Source organism: Rhamphochromis longiceps, linkage group LG12 (assembly GCF_057381845.1).
Source record: "Rhamphochromis longiceps isolate RC_006_pf linkage group LG12, R_longiceps_female_GT1.1, whole genome shotgun sequence".
In the NCBI taxonomy this organism is placed as follows: domain Eukaryota; kingdom Metazoa; phylum Chordata; class Actinopteri; order Cichliformes; family Cichlidae; genus Rhamphochromis; species Rhamphochromis longiceps.
This window is the reverse complement of record NC_140568.1, coordinates 4,801,614-4,825,009: the sequence shown is the minus strand read 5'-3', so window position 1 is coordinate 4,825,009 and position 23,396 is coordinate 4,801,614. Positions and strand designations below refer to the sequence as shown.

The following is a 23,396-nucleotide window of genomic DNA, read 5'->3' as shown; positions in this document are numbered from 1 at the left end:
TCCCAGAAATTTAAAAAAGTTCAGTTACTTTCTTTCAAGCTGCTTACACTACATTGACTTTTGTTTTTACAGAATCTCAGAAGAGGAGAGCCACTGAGGGAACGCCTTCCGCCCTCCAACGCCTCCACCATGACCTCCACTTCTGAGAGGAATTGCCCACAGATCAAGCATGGAGTGTGCCTGAATGGACATACAGAACTCCAAGGTTCGGCCCAGTGTTGAGGGTTTTCCCAAAGGAGAGGGCCCGGCGGGCGGTGCCTCACAGCCCTCTGCCTCTGGGAGTGGCCCCTTTCTACTAAGGAGGCAAGAGGTGGCCAGGAGTCTGTCAGCGAGTTCTGCATGTCCTGGTGACCCTCCACCTGTTTCACAGGTAGGTGCAGCCTGATCTATCTAGTGAAAGTCTAGACAGACCAGACCAGCTCAACCACACAGACACTTCCTACCTGATTTGAGGACAAAAGCAGAGTATGCAATATGTGGGACACACACACACACACACACACACACACACACACAGATCAGTTGAAAGGGACAGAAGAAATGGCAAAAGTGAGAATATCTCACACACACACAACAGAGGGGGAAGAGATAGAGAAATTGGCAAATGTGAGATCATGCTAAGCAGCTTGAACTGAAAGTGACTGGAAATGTTTACGTTTGATCAGCCACCCATCCATTCTCTGCTGTGTTTCTTTTCCAGTGTCACAGGGCAGCTCGAGCCTATCCCAGCTATCTTAGGGCGAGAAGCAGGGTGCACCCTCGACAGGTCACCAGTCTGTTACAGGGCTAACACATAGACGCAGAAAACCATTCGCACCTATCGCCAATTTACACTCTTCGATTACCTATTGCCACTAACTGCAGGTCGTTGGACTGTGGCAGGAAGCCGGAGTACAAGGAAAGAACCCACGCAAAAACAGGAAGAACATGCAAACTCCACACAGAGCGACGGTAGAGCTGAACTCAAGACCTTCTTCCTGTGCGGTAACGGTGCTAACCACTGTGCCGCCCGCGTGTGAGCAACCGTCTCCCAGAAATTTAAAAAAGTTCAGTTACTTTCATTTCAAGCTTCTTACACTACATTGACTTATGTTTTTACATAATCTCAGAAGAGGAGAGCCACTGAGGGAACGCCTTCCGCCCTCCAACGCCTCCACCGTGACCTCCACTTCTGAGAGGAATTGCCCACAGATCAAGCATGGAGTGTGCCTGAATGGACATGCAGAACTCCAAGGTTCGGCCCAGTGTTGAGGGTTTTCCCAAAGGAGAGGGCCCGGCGGGCGGTGCCTCACAGCCCTCTGCCTCTGGGAGTGGCCCCTTTCTACTAAGGAGGCAAGAGGTGGCCAGGAGTCTGTCAGCGAGTTCTGCATGTCCTGGTGACCCTCCACCTGTTTCACAGGTGGGTGCAGCCTGATCTATCTAGTGAAAGTCTAGACAGACCAGACCAGCTCAACCACACAGACACTTCCTACATGATTTGAGGACAAAAGCAGAGTATGCAATATGTGGGACAAACACACACACACACACACACACACAGATCAGTTGAAAGGGACAGAAGAAATGGCAAAAGTGAGAATATCTCACACACACACAACAGAGGGGGAAGAGATAGAGAAATTGGCAAATGTGAGATCATGCTAAGCAGCTTGAACTGAAAGTGACTGGAAATGTTTACGTTTGATCAGCCACCCATCCATTCTCTGCTGTGTTTCTTTTCCAGTGTCACAGGGCAGCTCGAGCCTATCCCAGCTATCTTAGGGCGAGAAGCAGGGTGCACCCTCGACAGGTCACCAGTCTGTTACAGGGCTAACACATAGATGCAGAAAACCATTCGCACCTATCGCCAATTTACACTCTTCGATTACCTATTGCCACTAACTGCAGGTCGTTGGACTGTGGCAGGAAGCCGGAGTACAAGGAAAGAACCCACGCAAAAGCAGGAAGAACATGCAAACTCCACACAGAGCGACGGTAGAGCTGAACTCAAGACCTTCTTCCTGTGCGGTAACGGTGCTAACCACTGTGCCGCCCGCGTGTGAGCAACCGTCTCCCAGAAATTTAAAAAAGTTCAGTTACTTTCATTTCAAGCTGCTTACACTACATTGACTTATGTTTTTACAGAATCTCAGAAGAGGAGAGCCACTGAGGGAACGCCTTCCGCCCTCCAACGCCTCCACCGTGACGTCCACTTCTGAGAGGAATTGCCCACAGATCAAGCATGGAGTGTGCCTGAATGGACATACAGAACTCCAAGGTTCGGCCCAGTGTTGAGGGTTTTCCCAAAGGAGAGGGCCCGGCGGGCGGTGCCTCACAGCCCTCTGCCTCTGGGAGTGGCCCCTTTCTACTAAGGAGGCAAGAGGTGGCCAGGAGTCTGTCAGCAAGTTCTGCATGTCCTGGTGACCCTCCACCTGTTTCACAGGTGGGTGCAGCCTGATCTATCTAGTGAAAGTCTAGACAGACCAGACCAGCTCAACCACACAGACACTTCCTACCTGATTTGAGGACAAAAGCAGAGTATGCAATATGTGGGACACACACACACACACACACACACACACTCACACACAGATCAGTTGAAAGGGACAGAAGAAATGGCAAAAGTGAGAATATCTCACACACACACACAACAGAGGGGGAAGAGATAGAGAAATTGGCAAATGTGAGATCATGCTAAGCAGCTTGAACTGAAAGTGACTGGAAATGTTTACGTTTGATCAGCCACCCATCCATTCTCTGCTGTGTTTCTTTTCCAGTGTCACAGGGCAGCTCGAGCCTATCCCAGCTATCTTAGGGCGAGAAGCAGGGTGCACCCTCGACAGGTCACCAGTCTGTTACAGGGCTAACACATAGACGCAGAAAACCATTCGCACCTATCGCCAATTTACACTCTTCGATTACCTATTGCCACTAACTGCAGGTCGTTGGACTGTGGCAGGAAGCCGGACTACAAGGAAAGAACCCACGCAAAAACAGGAAGAACATGCAAACTCCACACAGAGCGACGGTAGAGCTGAACTCAAGACCTTCTTCCTGTGTGGTAACGGTGCTAACCACTGTGCCGCCCGCGTGTGAGCAACCGTCTCCCAGAAATTTAAAAAAGTTCAGTTACTTTCTTTCAAGCTGCTTACACTACATTGACTTTTGTTTTTACAGAATCTCAGAAGAGGAGAGCCACTGAGGGAACGCCTTCCGCCCTCCAACGCCTCCACCATGACCTCCACTTCTGAGAGGAATTGCCCACAGATCAAGCATGGAGTGTGCCTGAATGGACATACAGAACTCCAAGGTTCGGCCCAGTGTTGAGGGTTTTCCCAAAGGAGAGGGCCCGGCGGGCGGTGCCTCACAGCCCTCTGCCTCTGGGAGTGGCCCCTTTCTACTAAGGAGGCAAGAGGTGGCCAGGAGTCTGTCAGCGAGTTCTGCATGTCCTGGTGACCCTCCACCTGTTTCACAGGTAGGTGCAGCCTGATCTATCTAGTGAAAGTCTAGACAGACCAGACCAGCTCAACCACACAGACACTTCCTACCTGATTTGAGGACAAAAGCAGAGTATGCAATATGTGGGACACACACACACACACACACACACACACAGATCAGTTGAAAGGGACAGAAGAAATGGCAAAAGTGAGAATATCTCACACACACACAACAGAGGGGGAAGAGATAGAGAAATTGGCAAATGTGAGATCATGCTAAGCAGCTTGAACTGAAAGTGACTGGAAATGTTTACGTTTGATCAGCCACCCATCCATTCTCTGCTGTGTTTCTTTTCCAGTGTCACAGGGCAGCTCGAGCCTATCCCAGCTATCTTAGGGCGAGAAGCAGGGTGCACCCTCGACAGGTCACCAGTCTGTTACAGGGCTAACACATAGACGCAGAAAACCATTCGCACCTATCGCCAATTTACACTCTTCGATTACCTATTGCCACTAACTGCAGGTCGTTGGACTGTGGCAGGAAGCCGGACTACAAGGAAAGAACCCACGCAAACACAGGAAGAACATGCAAACTCCACACAGAGCGACGGTAGAGCTGAACTCAAGACCTTCTTCCTGTGCGGTAACGGTGCTAACCACTGTGCCGCCCGCGTGTGAGCAACCGTCTCCCAGAAATTTAAAAAAGTTCAGTTACTTTCATTTCAAGCTTCTTACACTACATTGACTTATGTTTTTACAGAATCTCAGAAGAGGAGAGCCACTGAGGGAACGCCTTCCGCCCTCCAACGCCTCCACCATGACCTCCACTTCTGAGAGGAATTGCCCACAGATCAAGCATGGAGTGTGCCTGAATGGACATACAGAACTCCAAGGTTCGGCCCAGTGTTGAGGGTTTTCCCAAAGGAGAGGGCCCGGCGGGCGGTGCCTCACAGCCCTCTGCCTCTGGGAGTGGCCCCTTTCTACTAAGGAGGCAAGAGGTGGCCAGGAGTCTGTCAGCAAGTTCTGCATGTCCTGGTGACCCTCCACCTGTTTCACAGGTGGGTGCAGCCTGATCTATCTAGTGAAAGTCTAGACAGACCAGACCAGCTCAACCACACAGACACTTCCTACCTGATTTGAGGACAAAAGCAGAGTATGCAATATGTGGGACACACACACACACACACACACACACACACTCACACACAGATCAGTTGAAAGGGACAGAAGAAATGGCAAAAGTGAGAATATCTCACACACACACAACAGAGGGGGAAGAGATAGAGAAATTGGCAAATGTGAGATCATGCTAAGCAGCTTGAACTGAAAGTGACTGGAAATGTTTACGTTTGATCAGCCACCCATCCATTCTCTGCTGTGTTTCTTTTCCAGTGTCACAGGGCAGCTCGAGCCTATCCCAGCTATCTTAGGGCGAGAAGCAGGGTGCACCCTCGACAGGTCACCAGTCTGTTACAGGGCTAACACATAGACGCAGAAAACCATTCGCACCTATCGCCAATTTACACTCTTCGATTACCTATTGCCACTAACTGCAGGTCGTTGGACTGTGGCAGGAAGCCGGACTACAAGGAAAGAACCCACGCAAAAACAGGAAGAACATGCAAACTCCACACAGAGCGACGGTAGAGCTGAACTCAAGACCTTCTTCCTGTGTGGTAACGGTGCTAACCACTGTGCCGCCCGCGTGTGAGCAACCGTCTCCCAGAAATTTAAAAAAGTTCAGTTACTTTCTTTCAAGCTTCTTACACTACATTGACTTTTGTTTTTACAGAATCTCAGAAGAGGAGAGCCACTGAGGGAACGCCTTCCGCCCTCCAACGCCTCCACCGTGACCTCCACTTCTGAGAGGAATTGCCCACAGATCAAGCATGGAGTGTGCCTGAATGGACATACAGAACTCCAAGGTTCGGCCCAGTGTTGAGGGTTTTCCCAAAGGAGAGGGCCCGGCGGGCGGTGCCTCACAGCCCTCTGCCTCTGGGAGTGGCCCCTTTCTACTAAGGAGGCAAGAGGTGGCCAGGAGTCTGTCAGCGAGTTCTGCATGTCCTGGTGACCCTCCACCTGTTTCACAGGTAGGTGCAGCCTGATCTATCTAGTGAAAGTCTAGACAGACCAGACCAGCTCAACCACACAGACACTTCCTACCTGATTTGAGGACAAAAGCAGAGTATGCAATATGTGGGACACACACACACACACACACACACACACACACAGATCAGTTGAAAGGGACAGAAGAAATGGCAAAAGTGAGAATATCTCACACACACACAACAGAGGGGGAAGAGATAGAGAAATTGGCAAATGTGAGATCATGCTAAGCAGCTTGAACTGAAAGTGACTGGAAATGTTTACGTTTGATCAGCCACCCATCCATTCTCTGCTGTGTTTCTTTTCCAGTGTCACAGGGCAGCTCGAGCCTATCCCAGCTATCTTAGGGCGAGAAGCAGGGTGCACCCTCGACAGGTCACCAGTCTGTTACAGGGCTAACACATAGACGCAGAAAACCATTCGCACCTATCGCCAATTTACACTCTTCGATTACCTATTGCCACTAACTGCAGGTCGTTGGACTGTGGCAGGAAGCCGGAGTACAAGGAAAGAACCCACGCAAAAGCAGGAAGAACATGCAAACTCCACACAGAGCGACGGTAGAGCTGAACTCAAGACCTTCTTCCTGTGCGGTAACGGTGCTAACCACTGTGCCGCCCGCGTGTGAGCAACCGTCTCCCAGAAATTTAAAAAAGTTCAGTTACTTTCATTTCAAGCTTCTTACACTACATTGACTTATGTTTTTACAGAATCTCAGAAGAGGAGAGCCACTGAGGGAACGCCTTCCGCCCTCCAACGCCTCCACCGTGACCTCCACTTCTGAGAGGAATTGCCCACAGATCAAGCATGGAGTGTGCCTGAATGGACATACAGAACTCCAAGGTTCGGCCCAGTGTTGAGGGTTTTCCCAAAGGAGAGGGCCCGGCGGGCGGTGCCTCACAGCCCTCTGCCTCTGGGAGTGGCCCCTTTCTACTAAGGAGGCAAGAGGTGGCCAGGAGTCTGTCAGCAAGTTCTGCATGTCCTGGTGACCCTCCACCTGTTTCACAGGTGGGTGCAGCCTGATCTATCTAGTGAAAGTCTAGACAGACCAGACCAGCTCAACCACACAGACACTTCCTACCTGATTTGAGGACAAAAGCAGAGTATGCAATATGTGGGACACACACACACACACACACACACTCACACACAGATCAGTTGAAAGGGACAGAAGAAATGGCAAAAGTGAGAATATCTCACACACACACAACAGAGGGGGAAGAGATAGAGAAATTGGCAAATGTGAGATCATGCTAAGCAGCTTGAACTGAAAGTGACTGGAAATGTTTACGTTTGATCAGCCACCCATCCATTCTCTGCTGTGTTTCTTTTCCAGTGTCACAGGGCAGCTCGAGCCTATCCCAGCTATCTTAGGGCGAGAAGCAGGGTGCACCCTCGACAGGTCACCAGTCTGTTACAGGGCTAACACATAGAAGCAGAAAACCATTCGCACCTATCGCCAATTTACACTCTTCGATTACCTATTGCCACTAACTGCAGGTCGTTGGACTGTGGCAGGAAGCCGGACTACAAGGAAAGAACCCACGCAAAAACAGGAAGAACATGCAAACTCCACACAGAGCGACGGTAGAGCTGAACTCAAGACCTTCTTCCTGTGTGGTAACGGTGCTAACCACTGTGCCGCCCGCGTGTGAGCAACCGTCTCCCAGAAATTTAAAAAAGTTCAGTTACTTTCTTTCAAGCTGCTTACACTACATTGACTTTTGTTTTTACAGAATCTCAGAAGAGGAGAGCCACTGAGGGAACGCCTTCCGCCCTCCAACGCCTCCACCGTGACCTCCACTTCTGAGAGGAATTGCCCACAGATCAAGCATGGAGTGTGCCTGAATGGACATGCAGAACTCCAAGGTTCGGCCCAGTGTTGAGGGTTTTCCCAAAGGAGAGGGCCCGGCGGGCGGTGCCTCACAGCCCTCTGCCTCTGGGAGTGGCCCCTTTCTACTAAGGAGGCAAGAGGTGGCCAGGAGTCTGTCAGCGAGTTCTGCATGTCCTGGTGACCCTCCACCTGTTTCACAGGTAGGTGCAGCCTGATCTATCTAGTGAAAGTCTAGACAGACCAGACCAGCTCAACCACACAGACACTTCCTACCTGATTTGAGGACAAAAGCAGAGTATGCAATATGTGGGACACACACACACACACACACACACACACACACACACACACACACACACACACACACACACACACACACAGATCAGTTGAAAGGGACAGAAGAAATGGCAAAAGTGAGAATATCTCACACACACACAACAGAGGGGGAAGAGATAGAGAAATTGGCAAATGTGAGATCATGCTAAGCAGCTTGAACTGAAAGTGACTGGAAATGTTTACGTTTGATCAGCCACCCATCCATTCTCTGCTGTGTTTCTTTTCCAGTGTCACAGGGCAGCTCGAGCCTATCCCAGCTATCTTAGGGCGAGAAGCAGGGTGCACCCTCGACAGGTCACCAGTCTGTTACAGGGCTAACACATAGAAGCAGAAAACCATTCGCACCTATCGCCAATTTACACTCTTCGATTACCTATTGCCACTAACTGCAGGTCGTTGGACTGTGGCAGGAAGCCGGACTACAAGGAAAGAACCCACGCAAAAACAGGAAGAACATGCAAACTCCACACAGAGCGACGGTAGAGCTGAACTCAAGACCTTCTTCCTGTGTGGTAACGGTGCTAACCACTGTGCCGCCCGCGTGTGAGCAACCGTCTCCCAGAAATTTAAAAAAGTTCAGTTACTTTCTTTCAAGCTGCTTACACTACATTGACTTTTGTTTTTACAGAATCTCAGAAGAGGAGAGCCACTGAGGGAACGCCTTCCGCCCTCCAACGCCTCCACTTCTGAGAGGAATTGCCCACAGATCAAGCATGGAGTGTGCCTGAATGGACATACAGAACTCCAAGGTTCGGCCCAGTGTTGAGGGTTTTCCCAAAGGAGAGGGCCCGGCGGGCGGTGCCTCACAGCCCTCTGCCTCTGGGAGTGGCCCCTTTCTACTAAGGAGGCAAGAGGTGGCCAGGAGTCTGTCAGCGAGTTCTGCATGTCCTGGTGACCCTCCACCTGTTTCACAGGTGGGTGCAGCCTGATCTATCTAGTGAAAGTCTAGACAGACCAGACCAGCTCAACCACACAGACACTTCCTACCTGATTTGAGGACAAAAGCAGAGTATGCAATATGTGGGACACACACACACACACACACACACACACACACACACACACACACACCAGTTGAAAGGGACAGAAGAAATGGCAAAAGTGAGAATATCTCACACACACACAACAGAGGGGGAAGAGATAGAGAAATTGGCAAATGTGAGATCATGCTAAGCAGCTTGAACTGAAAGTGACTGGAAATGTTTACGTTTGATCAGCCACCCATCCATTCTCTGCTGTGTTTCTTTTCCAGTGTCACAGGGCAGCTCGAGCCTATCCCAGCTATCTTAGGGCGAGAAGCAGGGTGCACCCTCGACAGGTCACCAGTCTGTTACAGGGCTAACACATAGACGCAGAAAACCATTCGCACCTATCGCCAATTTACACTCTTCGATTACCTATTGCCACTAACTGCAGGTCGTTGGACTGTGGCAGGAAGCCGGAGTACAAGGAAAGAACCCACGCAAAAGCAGGAAGAACATGCAAACTCCACACAGAGCGACGGTAGAGCTGAACTCAAGACCTTCTTCCTGTGCGGTAACGGTGCTAACCACTGTGCCGCCCGCGTGTGAGCAACCGTCTCCCAGAAATTTAAAAAAGTTCAGTTACTTTCTTTCAAGCTTCTTACACTACATTGACTTATGTTTTTACATAATCTCAGAAGAGGAGAGCCACTGAGGGAACGCCTTCCGCCCTCCAACGCCTCCACCGTGACCTCCACTTCTGAGAGGAATTGCCCACAGATCAAGCATGGAGTGTGCCTGAATGGACATGCAGAACTCCAAGGTTCGGCCCAGTGTTGAGGGTTTTCCCAAAGGAGAGGGCCCGGCGGGCGGTGCCTCACAGCCCTCTGCCTCTGGGAGTGGCCCCTTTCTACTAAGGAGGCAAGAGGTGGCCAGGAGTCTGTCAGCGAGTTCTGCATGTCCTGGTGACCCTCCACCTGTTTCACAGGTGGGTGCAGCCTGATCTATCTAGTGAAAGTCTAGACAGACCAGACCAGCTCAACCACACAGACACTTCCTACCTGATTTGAGGACAAAAGCAGAGTATGCAATATGTGGGACACACACACACACTCACACACACACACACACACACACACACACACACACACACACACACACACACACACACACACACACACACCAGTTGAAAGGGACAGAAGAAATGGCAAAAGTGAGAATATCTCACACACACACAACAGAGGGGGAAGAGATAGAGAAATTGGCAAATGTGAGATCATGCTAAGCAGCTTGAACTGAAAGTGACTGGAAATGTTTACGTTTGATCAGCCACCCATCCATTCTCTGCTGTGTTTCTTTTCCAGTGTCACAGGGCAGCTCGAGCCTATCCCAGCTATCTTAGGGCGAGAAGCAGGGTACACCCTCGACAGGTCACCAGTCTGTTACAGGGCTAACACAGATACAGACAACCCTAGACACTTAAGAGCATTTCAGAGTTTCTCCACAAACTAGGATTTTGGAAAGAGTCCGGAGCACGTGGAGTGAACCCCCACAAACACTTTGAGAACATGAGAAGTCCATACAGAAAGACCTCAGCCTGATAGTGGAGTTGAACTCAGGACCTTCTTGCTGTGCGGGCAACTATATTAACCACTGTGCCACCGTGTTGCCCTTGTTTGTTCACCCGTCAATGAATTCATTTACTTCATTACTAAGCTTCTTACCTTTACACATGCACCCACACACAGGGGAAAGAGCTAGAGGAAATGGCAAATGTTAGATGATAATCTCTCTCTCACTCACACACACAAGACAAGGGGAGAGAGAAAGAAGAAATGACAAATGTGAGATCATCGCACGCACACACACACACTCACAAACACACAAGCACACAAACAGACACACACAGGGGATAGAGATAGAGGAAACGGCAAATGTGAGATCAAGCTAAGCAGGTTGAATCAAAAGTGACTGGACATATTTACGTTTGATCAACGGTCTCCAAAATGTGAGTGAAGTTGGCCCCCCCACCTTCTTCAAATGCAACAAAAGTGGTATCAAACGTTTGTGCTACGTTTGTGCTGCAAAAATTTTCGTTTGTGCTGCTATCATTTTAAAGATATTAATAAAAATTTCTAGAGGTCATCAGAGGTCAACCAGCCCCCTCATATTAATGGAATCAAACAAAATTGGTGTCAATCAGTTGTGCTATGTTTGTGCTGGTTTGTGCTCCTAAAATTGTTGTTTGTGCCGCTATCATTTTAAAAATATTAATAAAACAACGTCTTGATGCGTGCTTAATCATCCGGGTAAGTAAATTCCAAAAGGTTGATTCTGTTCATCCGGACACTTTCAGTGGGAGAAACGTTTCGTCACTCATCCAAGTGACTTCTTCAGTCTCAGCTGACTGCAGTTTTCCCCAATCTTATAAACAGTACATTTGACCTTTACATTTTCATTAATGTCTTTGAAAACAGAAGCAGCACAAACGACAACTTTAGCAGCACAAACCAGCACAAACATAGCACAACTGATTGACACCAATTTTGTTTGATTCCATTAATATGAGGGGGCTGGTTGACCTCTGATGACCTCTAGAAATTTTTATTAATATCTTTAAAATGATAGCAGCACAAACGAAAATTTTTGCAGCACAAACGCAGCACAAACGTTTGATACCACTTTTGTTGGATTTGAAGAGTGAGTGAAGTTGGCCCCCCCGCTCACGTCTCCAAGACATTTAAATGGATGTGCTGCAGGGATTGTCATAACATAACCTGATTAACATGTTATCTGCTGACTGTTAGGGGTCGACAAGCAAAACGAGCTCCTGGTACAAAATGCCTTACTGTTTCCCATTAACACAAATGATGCAAAGGTTGCTCTCCACAAATGTGGGCATAGTGTGCTATGAGTGCGACATAAAACTGTAGAGATAGAGCTTATGTGAGATGTTTGTGTGATGCTATAACAGAGCCGCAACAAATTTTTTGAAGTGATCAGCAATAGCTGTGAAGCTATTCATTACTGAGTTCATGTTTGGAACTTTGATTTCTGTTTATTTTTCTGTTTGTTTTCAATAAATTGGATGCTCAAAAAATGCTTTTGTCCAATTTCTGCTTGTTGCATGTTGAAGCTCTACTTGGAACCTTGTTAAGATCCAACCATGCAAAATATGACTTTTTTATTTTTTTGTTGCAATTTTTCAAGAGGTCTTAAACTTTTGATCGGGACTGTATCTCTATTCAGACCAGCTTGATTGTGACATCACAGAACAGAACCTCCCTGCAGTCTGTTGTTTTTATTGTGTGTGTGTTTTTTTTTAAATCTGCCATTGCTTTAGATATTTCAACCTTTTTGAAAATTATTTTCTTTTGCAGTTAGGATCCTTATTTGCTTTAAATCCATCACAGTACAGCAAACTAACCTTTTTAAACACAACCGAGTATTTTCCTGCAGCCTTTAAGTAACACAGTCTACCTAAGTTTGATTTGTAGCACGTTTCACACTATGTAAAAAACATAATGTTACCTGTACAGACCCAGTATGTGATTTAAAAACACGAGGACTTACACGTGATCTTTAAATGAGGAGTCCTTACCTTTAAATGTAACGTCTCTTCTTCCTCTCCTGTCTTGTCTTTCTAAACCTTCTTCTTGTCTCAGCTTGATTTCTTGTTTCTTCGTGTCAAACACCGCAGCCGGCGATTTGGCTACCAACGCACTGTGCTACACACTACACACAGTTTGTGTGTGCTGACATTTGTTGAGCTGATAGAAACGCTGCATTTGAAATTATCTGCCAATTAAAAAAAAAAAAGTCACTCCCTTTATGCGTCTTCCTCTTCGGATAGGTAGATCCCAACGTACCGAAGCCGCAACTTAGGGACACATGCCGTTTTTCCGGTCTTGTGGCAAAAAGAAAAAAAGAAGAAAAAACCCCAAGTGTCCCACTCTTAACTCCTGACCTTTTCAAATGTCCACAAAGTCCGCATTGACTCTACAACTTCCTTTATCTTCGTTCCCATGGTAACGAAGGGATACACATATTTATAAAGGAGAATGCGCTTCTATCTGATTCTATCTGAAAAACCGTTGAGAAGTGCTGTGGTTTTTAGCCCCACTTATTTGCGCTCTTCCTCTCCTTCATCGGGTGCAGCTTCACCTAGGGATGGATGGACACACACACACACACACACACCCACTGCTCCACCCCTCCCCTGATGCTGCTCAGCCACAAACCACACCCCGCCACAGGCACGTGCAGAGGGGGGGCTAGAGGGGCTTGAGCACCCGCCCCTTTCCTGATGGGTGCCCAAAGTGCCCTTTTGTTGAGGCAACTTTTTAAAAAAAATTTATTTATTTTTTTATGTGTGTGTGTGTGCGTGCGGAGTCTTGTCTGTGCCCATCAACAATAATATTTAACTATTAATCACAGTTTTGCTAAATAAAAGGATCTGGCTTGCATCAGTCACATGATCACATTTAACCAATGATCGCCCTTGACGGCAGAACGCGCTGGTTACGAGCCGGGAACGAGCTCACAAAGAGCACGCGCATTTGTTGCGGTCCGGAGCTGTAGGAGAAACACAAGTTAACTCAGAGACACAGACTGATGCGACAAACCCAGTAAGTAGGTGCACAGCGTGCACTGTAGTGTATAGCACCCAGGAGTATTAGCTTATTACGTACACGTTGGTAAGTTGTCTTGTGGCAACTGACGAACTGAAACAAACGAGCGTGCTGTGTGTGCAACAGCGCGACAAACATTACCTGTCCTTTTATTAACTGCACAAGCAGTGCTGGTCACAGCTGCTGGCTACCTGTGTAAGGCTGTCATGGATCTGTAGCTCTGTCACCGTTTTAGGGAACATATTTCGTTTTAAAGTAAGTTTCCGGGCTTTTCCTGCCTTTCTGGAGGGATTATATTTCACTAAAAAACGATCTAATATGCATGTCCACATAATAATTATTATAATTATAATATATTAAAAACACACGCTGTATTTTAAAGAACATACATTAAGAAGCAGATTATATTAGATTTATATTTTAAATAAGACAAAAGTTGGATTTTACAGCAGTAAAATTATTGTATCTCTACAGTTTAAAAATGTAATAAGCTTTGCCCCTGCACAGAGTGGATAGTGAAACAAATGGAATCATCATAAATACATTATTTCATATTTATTACTTCCCCCTCCTCATTGCTTTATTATTGTAGCTCTAGTAATAAATAATAATGTAAGGATTATGGATCAGCACCGTGATGCCCATAGTATATACAGTATTCTGAAGAAGGTCTAAAATGTCACTGTGTGTGCGTGCATGTGTGTGTTTTATTTAGATGGATTTTTTTTTTAAATATTACTCATGATATAACATTGTCCAGACATGCCTGGTAAGGACATGAGGAGGAAACAGCAGGAGCTGTGTGAGGCTACTAAAGGCAGTGCTATAACATTTTTCTGTCATCATTTTATTATAGATTAAGTGCAAGAGTTGTTAGGTGTGGATAATTAGATTATAGTTTATTGCAATAGCAAGTTGTGCCTTCAAAGGAGCTTGCAAAGACTACGATGACCGGGATGACTGAGAACCTTCACAGACAAGTTGTGCCTTGTTCTCACATAGCAAGTGGAGAGTGATATATGAAATGATGGGATGGAAGGAAGAAGAGAAGCAAAGAGTGATTCACAGGCAGAGCCTAATTTATTTCTCACAGTTTTTTGTTGCCTTATGGTTCCAAGCGCTGTCACCAATCTTTGCATTTTGTTATTATCTCATGACACTTGTTTAATCAGCTACCATCTCTCCTATGGACTTTTTAATGTCTACAGTCTCAGATCAACACAGCCCTTCTCTTCCCATATTAGATTCTTGATGAATGTGTGTTGTTGTTATTCAACCTGGTTCAATGTGCCCCTTTTTAACTTTGAGCACCCGTCCCTTTAAACCTCTCTGCACGGCCCTGCCCCGCCACAGTGCTTTTCAGATTTTTAAAATGTAGTTAATGAATTATTCAGTGTGTTTCAAACTAAACTGTTTATAAAACCAACAAAACCCCTAAAAATTAATCTTAACTACGTGTTTTGTCAGTTACTCAAAACATTTTTCTAAATGAGATAATATGTGGTTTGTGGCTCAGCTGCAGGGAGGGCTTTGGCTGGTGGGTTCAGGGTGTGGTGTCAGGGGATGCTGACCCACACGGCTGTTCTGCATCATCTGATCATGTTGGGACTGTGTGCTGCACGGGAAGAAGGTGGCTGGAAAACTGCACAAGCAGAAGAAACCAACGACAAACTGTAAATAAAAGCATCTACGTGCTTGTAACATGCATGCTTTACACCCTAACTGTTTATTAAGCATAACAAGGTTTTAATAAAATAGACATTGATTTCCTTAAACAATTTAGAAGAAAAAATAGCAGTCATCATAAAGCTAACAAAAAAAAACACGGAAAAAATGCCTGAATAGCACAAGTGATTAATGCCATCAAGCTAATGCTAAAGAAGCAGCAGACAATGACAGGTCAACATAAAATAACTAAATCTTAAGGAATGAGTAATAACATAATGTATGATTAACTATATTTCACATTTATGAATGAATTACATTTTTCAGGTTTATTATCATTATGATTCAGACATAATGCAGCTGTAAAGATCACATTTAGTAGCAAATTTCTCATCAATAGAACCCAACACTAATTATATTTGATTTGGAGAGAATTAGAGAGATAGAGAATTATAAAAAGGGAATTAAAAAACACAGCATGGTACATTATTACAAATAAGGCACTCCCACATCAAAAGTAAAACTTGGAAGCTTTGTGTCTCTGTCATTATTTCTTCTGCCATACAGCTACACCGCTGGAGCATGGTACACAGAAGTCGCTTTAAAAAAATACATTTAGTATAGCTCTTCAGGCATAGAAAACATAACTTTACCTTACATCGAGGACAAACAACAAATTTACAATTCCACTTGCTGTACTCAACCAGGAGGTGAGACAGGGACGGATAGAAGGACATCCGTGGACTTCCTCCAATGAACCAAAGGTTATCTGGGCAGGTTTGTAGTGTTTTTAGTGATTTTCACAGCAGTCTTTCCAAGGCCGTGGACTCTCCCATTCCCTCAAACACTGCAAGCAGAATTCAAACGGCTGTCCATTTACTGCTGTGCACACTTTACAGAGGACATTCAAATCTGATCCATTCTCTCTTATCACAATGGATCTGCATTCGGGACACTACAGGGAGACCTCCCTTATGGGGATGCTGCTGACATATTATAAATTGTTATATCTATATTTAGCCTAATGGTAAGGAGAAATATTACTTTTTTCCACCGTCGAGATCCTTTGAGATCAAAGTGGATCAACAGCTTCACCAAATGAAGCACTATAAAAACTGCACAGGAAAAATATCCCTAACTTCACCTGTGATCACACGGTAGTTTTCTGTTGCAAAGGGAACAAAGAGAAAGACTTCACTGAGTGAAAAAGGATGACGATACAAGCTGGTGATGATCCAGTGCACCTGGTCTCAGGACGTGAAGAAAAAGCCTGATCACCTTCTCCACAAAAACAAGGTGAGCTTAATGTTATGATTGATTTTAGCTTTTCAAGTTATGTATGTTACTTTCATAATAGTCACAGATTATATTGCAAACGCAGTGATTGCTGTTATGTGTATGATGACCAAAACTCTCTAAAAAACTGTTATTTCTTGCTGGCTTTCAATGGAAGATTATACCCATCCATTCAATTGAATTTGTTTTGAAGTCTTTTTCTGCTTTGATTGAGCTTGAAAGTCAAAAACACCACCAACAAAAAACTTTTAAAACTGCTTTTTGTTTCCTTTTTTCCTTTGAAGAAATCCTGAGCAGGAGGAACCAAACAGCTAAGAGCATCTTGACCACAGTGGGGGAAAAGGTGTGCACTGAGGATGATTTTGAAATATTAACTTTGTTGTCACTGCTAAGGAGTTTTGGACACAGGAGTGTGTTTAAAATGTGTGCATCTTCAGTGGTGTTCAGGGAACCTGACATAATAGTTTTTGACATGTTTAAATATTTTGTGAGGTTCATCTCTGTCCTCTGTTGTGTGTGTAGGATATCTTATGGCTGAAGTCCGGCTGACTGTCACTGGGAAGCTATTGGTGAACGACTCTGCATCTCTATCTGAATATGGGCTCAAGCCCTCGTGCGTGGTGCAGATGGTGGTGAAGGTCCACAGAGGCTGACAGAGACCAGCAATATGATACATCCAAAGGACAAAATGCATCATCTTTGCTAACTGGCACTGAACTGTGTCGTCTTTGATCTTTGGTTTTCTTCTACACTTAAACATACAGCTCAATGAAGCATTAAATGTAAGCGACTGTATAACTTACTTGTTATAATAGTCTTACAGAGTAGGCCTTGAGATGGAGAGGATAGATGCAGCTTCAGTAAAAGACATTTTCAGGGAAAGAACATTTTCCAATTCCTCTTTGGAAATTTGAATATTGTGAAAAATGACTTGAAAAAACATGTTTTTAATAAGGCTTTGAGCTAAATGTGGAAAAATGTTGCTACTAATTCCAGCATCATTCAGTTTACAAACGACGTCCCATTGAATAACTGGAATCCCCCCTCCCCCATTTTCACATAATGTGAAGCCATCCAGTGGGATGGTTCACATTTTTGAAACTCCTGATATTGCGTGAAATCCCTTTATGCACACTTTGACTACAAGGGGTAGCCGACAAGCATTAAAAAAGGATAATGTTTTTAAAAATGGGAAGAGCAACCAAATTATAACATAACATTAAAGTGAGCATGTGCTACACACCTCCTGCATGAATCAATAAATTCAGATATATTTAATCAGTGATGCAAAATCTTACAAAACATGCTTTGGTTTTGTCGAGTGGACTCTTGCTGCCTTTAGCAGAGAGTGCTAATTCTGGGACTGGTGGATGCTTACAGCACACAGTATATGAAGAAAACTATAAAGATGTTTACATACAGCCTATAAACATGGAGTGATGGTAATACAACCACAAATTTGTTTCACAGCTGAAATTAATCAGATAAAAATAAAAACTGCATTATTTTTTAATGCTGTGCCACTGGTATTCTATTTGTACTTGTCTAGATTTATACTCCTCTACACCTCTTTAGATGCTGTATTGCTTTAAAACATTGATGTGAAGATACCAGTGCCCATTCTGCTGGTTAAAAAAATAAGAAGGTAATCTTTAAATACACCAAATGTTCAGGTACATCCTGAAGGGTGCAATATTCCACACAGGCAGGAGGGGTCACTGTTTGAAAACAGTTGCAGGTCAGCTAAAGTACATACAATGGCATAACACTGCAAACCAGGGATACTGGTTAAATGACCATAGGGAGATTTTAAATGGAAAAAACTAACAAAAGATCAAAATACATATGTACATATTACTCACAAATCATATCAAGTTTGAACTCTTTTTTTTTTTAGGGAACAGAAGTCAAATTAACCATGGGTTCAATCTGGTTACAAAAAGCTTTCTTCACATTAATAAATACATTACTCATACGTCACCTGCATGTGGGTAAATCCTAGAGTCATACAGGAAGCAGCGGAGCCAGCTTCCTAGGCCTATACTGATATGTGTGTGAGCACATGGCTCCTGACAGTTATTTTGTATCCGTAATCATAATGCAACAATCAAAAAGAGAGGTGTTTGGATAAACTGTTATTTATTTTCAGGCTGTTTTTTCAAGATCCAGTGCATTTAACAGTGCATTGAAACATTTGATGCTGTGACGCAAAATTACCTAAACACCAATGAAAGGGTAATCAGAAACTTACAAAGTAGCCAGTAATCCTGGTGATGACTCGTGTGAACTTAAATCTTCTAGAAAAATATATGTGACCCTAGGACTTGTCATAGGATGCCAATTTAGCCTGCAGCCTGAAAATAGAGCATAAAATGTAAATCATGGATGGAAGGTTACATCGGACACCAAAAAGCATGTATTCATGCACCGCAGACGAGCTTTTCTACACTTCACCCAGACAAGCTGTATTTAAAACCACTAATGTCAGAACCAGTCATAACGTACTGCATGTAATGTGCCTAACACAGATCATCTCCTGTCTTTTGCCATGTGTGTGAAAGGGCCACAATGTCTAGCGTTCATGACAGAAAATGGCATCACACCAATCTTATATTCACCAAATTACATTCAAGCTATAATTTTTGAGAAGGTTCATGACATGTAGGTAAAATATTTTCCTCTACAAAACTCTAAATGTCCTTTGGCATCTTTGCTTTTTTTTAAAAATTAGCATACATCTTTAAATTAAATCAAAAGTAAGAAATATATGAAACTGATGTTAACGAGGCAGCTAGTGACTAGCTGAATAAAAAAAGTGCTGATGAGTCTTTGCGGTCACATGAGGCTCAGCTGAAGGAGATGGTGAGGAAAAGGTAACGGAAGGAGAGATGATGCAGAAAGGCACAGAGTAGGTTTCCTCCATTGTGTCTTCACTCCTGCAGTTTGAACTGGAAAGAACTGGTGCTCCATTTGGTTGTGTCACAGTCAAGCATGGTGCGCTCTGTGAAGATCACATTCCCTTCTGCATCTATCAGGATAATTGTATTGGTTCTGAATGGATAACAATACAGAGAAGAAAACAATTGTAAATTTAATATCTAATAAGTATGACAGTGGTTATGAAAAGTCACTTTTCAGACACTGTTTGCTGCTGCCCTGCTAAATGATGTTTTGATAGCTTTGGAAAGGACTAACCCTCTGACCTTTTGGCTACAAGAGAGTGTCTGTACCCAATAATCCAGTGTTTCATTGCTGTGGAGGATTGATTACACTGGGGATTTTTTGTGTGTGCCAAGAGTTCACTGTTCTGTGATATTGCTGTCTAGCACAGTAGTGTAGGTGGAGTTTGGGTGCCCCCTCGAATCCAAGAAATATATTATTATTTGAGGTCTGTCAATTCAAAGCTGCTTTTTACCTGTCCATTTGGAGACAGTAAAAACTAATATTCTTAAAATTCTATTCCTAAAATTAAAATCACAATTCAATTTCAAGTTAATAATATACAATCTTTTGATTTGACTAAAGCAGAACAATATTTAAAGAAATTTAAAAGGCCTTCTGGGTTTTGTTTGTTTGTTTGTTTGTTTTTTTGCTGTATTATGCTTTTAAAAACATCAAAATCCACAGTCAGATTACAACAAAAACAAACAAGAAGCACTCTGAGAGCGCAAATTGTATTCAATTCAATTTTATTTATATAGCGCCAAATCACAACAAAAGTCGCCTCAAGGTGCTTCATAGATATAGAGAAAACCCCAACAATCATATGACCCCCTATGAGCAAGCACTTTGGCGACAGTGGGAAGGAAAAACTCCCTTTTAACAGGAAGAAACCTCTGACAGAACCAGGCTCAGGGAGGGGCGGGGCCATCTGCTGCGACCGGTTGGGCTGAGAGAAGGAAGACAGGATAAAAGATTGTATTTTATCTCTATTAATATTCATTGCAGATGCAGATATGGAAAGCTGGAGTCTGTGTCGGGATCACCAAGTAGCTGTTCCTGGTTCTTGGTTCTCCGGCTGTTGTACCTGTGTAGTTGGTGCACTGTCCCACAACATCACTCATGCTCAAGATTTACACAGGGCCAGATACCTACATTCAAGCTACCTTCTCGTAACAGCACAGTGATACAGAATTTTAGGATTTGTTTTAATAATGCACAAAAGTATTACAACTTAACTCTTAAAAATGTTAATCAAGAAACTGGGTTTTATGACGTGCAGCATGTCATAGCACGTAAAGCACGTGCAGTGCTTTAATTTGCTTCTCTTGCTATCTATGCATTTTTTCTGATACCTTCACAGGTGTTGAATAAACAAATGTTTGACCCTCACACAGAGCAGCTGTGCACGTCAAATAATGAGAAGTGCCACAACTTTCAATGTGTTAATGCATCAACTTCACTTGCAGCACAGGTAGTGGACTTTAAAGAAGGGTAACAAGATTGAATACACGGTTGTGCAACAATGCTGATGAAGTGAAGAAGCTTCTCGGATGAGAGGTGAAACGTCTTCAAGCAACTTAAAGAAGTCCAGACGCTTTTCTTTACAAGCTCCTTTGACTACGATGACCTGAATGACTGAGAACCTTCACAGACAACAATGCTGATTCTGTAGTTTATTGTATGACACCGTTATGTTTCCTTTACATGAACTGTGGGCAGTAGTAGCACTGATGTTGGTCGCTATGGTATTTGTAACTGTGGGTGTTCCTGTAGGGCTACGCGTGAGAATTCACAAATGTGCTGTTGCAACTTCCTCAAAAGCTGCAGTTGCTGCAGCCTCTGAGAAATGCTCACAGATTGATAGGTATGTTATGGAGCCTCGCAAGGCACATTGAAGAAAAAAAATTTGAACATGTATTTTGCGAGATGAAGATAGTGCTCAGTGGCAGGGGAAACACTCGTGGCTAGGTGTACTTTGATCTGGTGGTCTTTGTTGCATTCATTAACAACCAGCTGCAGTACTCTGTACAGCTTTACAGGTATTGATGGAAGCATGATAAATGCAAAGAAAAAAACTCTCAAGATCTTGCAAAACATTTGTGGGATCTTGCAAAAGTAAGTTTTGACAGAATTTGTTCTGTTTAGTGTGGTGCACAATAGCAATTTTCTAAGATCACACTTTAGCAATAAATTGACTTTGTGAAGTCCTTTATCATTCTTATTGTCATGGGCATATCCTATTATCTTTTTTCTATACATTAGATTTTATTTGTTGTCCCGTATACCAATTTGTCATTCTTTGTGAAATGCAGATGCATAAAACAGTTCTATGCAAAACATGCATGCTACTTTCATGCTGCACATTCTACAACAAACACTTATTTTGTGTGTATTTGTCTCTTTCAAACAGGTGCCGGTCCTCACCTCTGCAGTGCTGCCGTCTCCTGTAGCGCTGCATGGTTCTAAGCTAAGTTTCCTTTCCTTTTTCTGTTCTCTTAGATTTGTCCTCAGGTTTGAAGTGTCTGTGTTGTGCAGCTGGTCTGGTCTGTCTCTAGACAGTTCAGGCTGCACCCACTAGTTAAATGGTGGAGGCTCACAGCGACATACTCAACACACAAGTTTCTGAACTCTGCATGAGGGTTTCTCCGACGAAGTGAGGGCCGTGAGGCACAGCTCCCCGTCCCCCGGTGACCCTGCTAGGTCCACCTTCTTAGGGAAACCCTCTGCAGAGGAGCTGACAGAGCCAGGAACTTGTGAGTTGCGTGTGTCCACTCAGGCATCATTCATGCTTGTTCTGTAGGCAGTTCCTGTCAGAAGGAGGAGGCGCAGCAGGAGCATCGGGGGGCGGAAGACGGTGCCTCAGTGCCTCTCTCCTTCTGACATTGTTAAAGAAAACACAACAAATTTATAATTATTTAGATATTTACATGTAGGTAATGTCCTCAAGTTCTGTATAACCACTTTTTCCTCTCTCTGTGTTTGTTTCTCGTTCGTTGTTGTGTGTGTTTGTGTGCATTTGTCTCTTTCAAACAGGTGCCGGTCCTCACCTCTGCAGTGCTGCCGTCTCCTGTAGCGCTGCATGGTTCTAAGCTAAGTTTCCTTTCCTTTTTCTGTTCTCTTAGATTTGTCCTCAGGTTTGAAGTGTCTGTGTTGTGCAGCTGGTCTGGTCTGTCGCTATAACGCGGCCTCGCTGTTTCGCACATTTTTTTTGTGCAAGTTTGCATGCTTTTTTTTTTTTTGCGCACAGCGCTTTGTGTTCTGCGTCCTGATTGGCTTCAGACTATTGTTGATCTCCTCCGTGCCGTCTCTCCTGTGCAGTACAGAATCGCTGATTCATTGATTCATTAATGATTCATTGATGTTGAATTATCTCTCAGCTGCTCTGTTCTCATGTGCTGGACCTGAAAACACGGTTTGATCTTTGGTTTCTGTAATACTGGACTTATTTGTCTACGAAGGTTTGAGCTTTGAGAGCTTAAACAGGAGAGAAACGTGTGAAAATGTTCATGTCGGTCTGAGTGTATAAAGTGTGTAGTGACGGGTTTTACAGCCTTAAAACATTGATAATAACTGTGAAAAATAAAGTTGGCTACTTCAGATTTCACCAATCGCAGGTTATTTTTAGAACGTAACTCCCGCGATAAACGAGGGAGCGCTGTTTACAGATACTGAGAAGTATAAAATCTGAATCCTTTCTCTCGTTTGCTCTGAGGCGCGGGGGGGAAATATCGACAAGTCGATCAACATCATCTACAGATACATTCGACATCTCGAAAAATGTAAATTGCCACTTGATTCGTCCATTTGGTTGAAAAACCCGACCGTGAACAAGGAGCGAATATCACACCGGAAACTAAGCGCTATGCGCCGGAAGTAGCATATGCTAAGGCGCACACAGGTCTAAGTTATAGGTCTAAGTTCCCCATAATGCACTGGGTGTTTCTTCTTCACTCAACATGTGTTAGTAGACCTCTCTGCATTCAGCCCGTCTGCCCCTCATCTATCGATGGATGTTTGTTAGAGGCTTTGGTTCCCACTGTCGCTCACAGACGGTCACCTAATGTTTCCCTGTGTAACTGCAGGGTCTTTGCCTTATAACATAGAAGTAGCTTGAGGTAACTGTTGTTATGATTTGATGCTGTGTGTGTGTAATAAAGCTCCCTTACTGACAGTGGGTCACCACAGCTTGTAGCTCCATGTA

At 44.4% G+C, this 23,396-nt stretch overlaps 4 long non-coding RNA genes across 33 annotated transcripts in view; 3 read left to right on the top strand and 1 right to left on the bottom strand.

The window, feature by feature from the left end:
* LOC146656665 (uncharacterized) overlaps window positions 1–8,382 on the top strand; it is a 14,532-nt gene extending 6,150 nt beyond the window's left edge. For 12 of the 28 annotated variants that reach the window (XR_014913936.1, XR_014913929.1, XR_014913921.1 and 9 more), the window contains exons 4-10: window positions 73–1,399; window positions 1,888–3,071; window positions 3,157–4,093; window positions 4,180–5,126; window positions 5,212–6,152; window positions 6,239–6,536; window positions 7,029–7,734. This is a non-coding gene — a long non-coding RNA (uncharacterized LOC146656665). The other 16 variants (XR_014913917.1, XR_014913915.1, XR_014913928.1 and 13 more) reach the window with 16 other exon arrangements.
* On the top strand, window positions 8,380–9,842 carry LOC146656664 (uncharacterized). The gene is made up of 2 exons (XR_014913939.1): window positions 8,380–9,265; window positions 9,359–9,842. It is a non-coding gene; the product is annotated as an uncharacterized LOC146656664 (long non-coding RNA).
* LOC146656662 (uncharacterized) lies at window positions 8,699–23,396 on the bottom strand. The gene is made up of 2 exons (XR_014913940.1): window positions 21,867–23,396; window positions 8,699–12,612 (listed from the first exon to the last, which is right to left on the bottom strand). It is a non-coding gene; the product is annotated as an uncharacterized LOC146656662 (long non-coding RNA).
* Window positions 13,078–17,634, top strand: LOC146656663 (uncharacterized). Of its 3 annotated transcripts, none has more exons than XR_014913942.1 (5): window positions 13,078–13,288; window positions 15,664–15,733; window positions 16,133–16,252; window positions 16,537–16,595; window positions 16,775–17,634. It is a non-coding gene; the product is annotated as an uncharacterized LOC146656663 (long non-coding RNA). The 3 variants fall into 3 exon arrangements; XR_014913943.1 differs by having other exon boundaries at window positions 14,808–15,733; XR_014913941.1 differs by lacking the exon at window positions 13,078–13,288 and having other exon boundaries at window positions 14,053–15,733.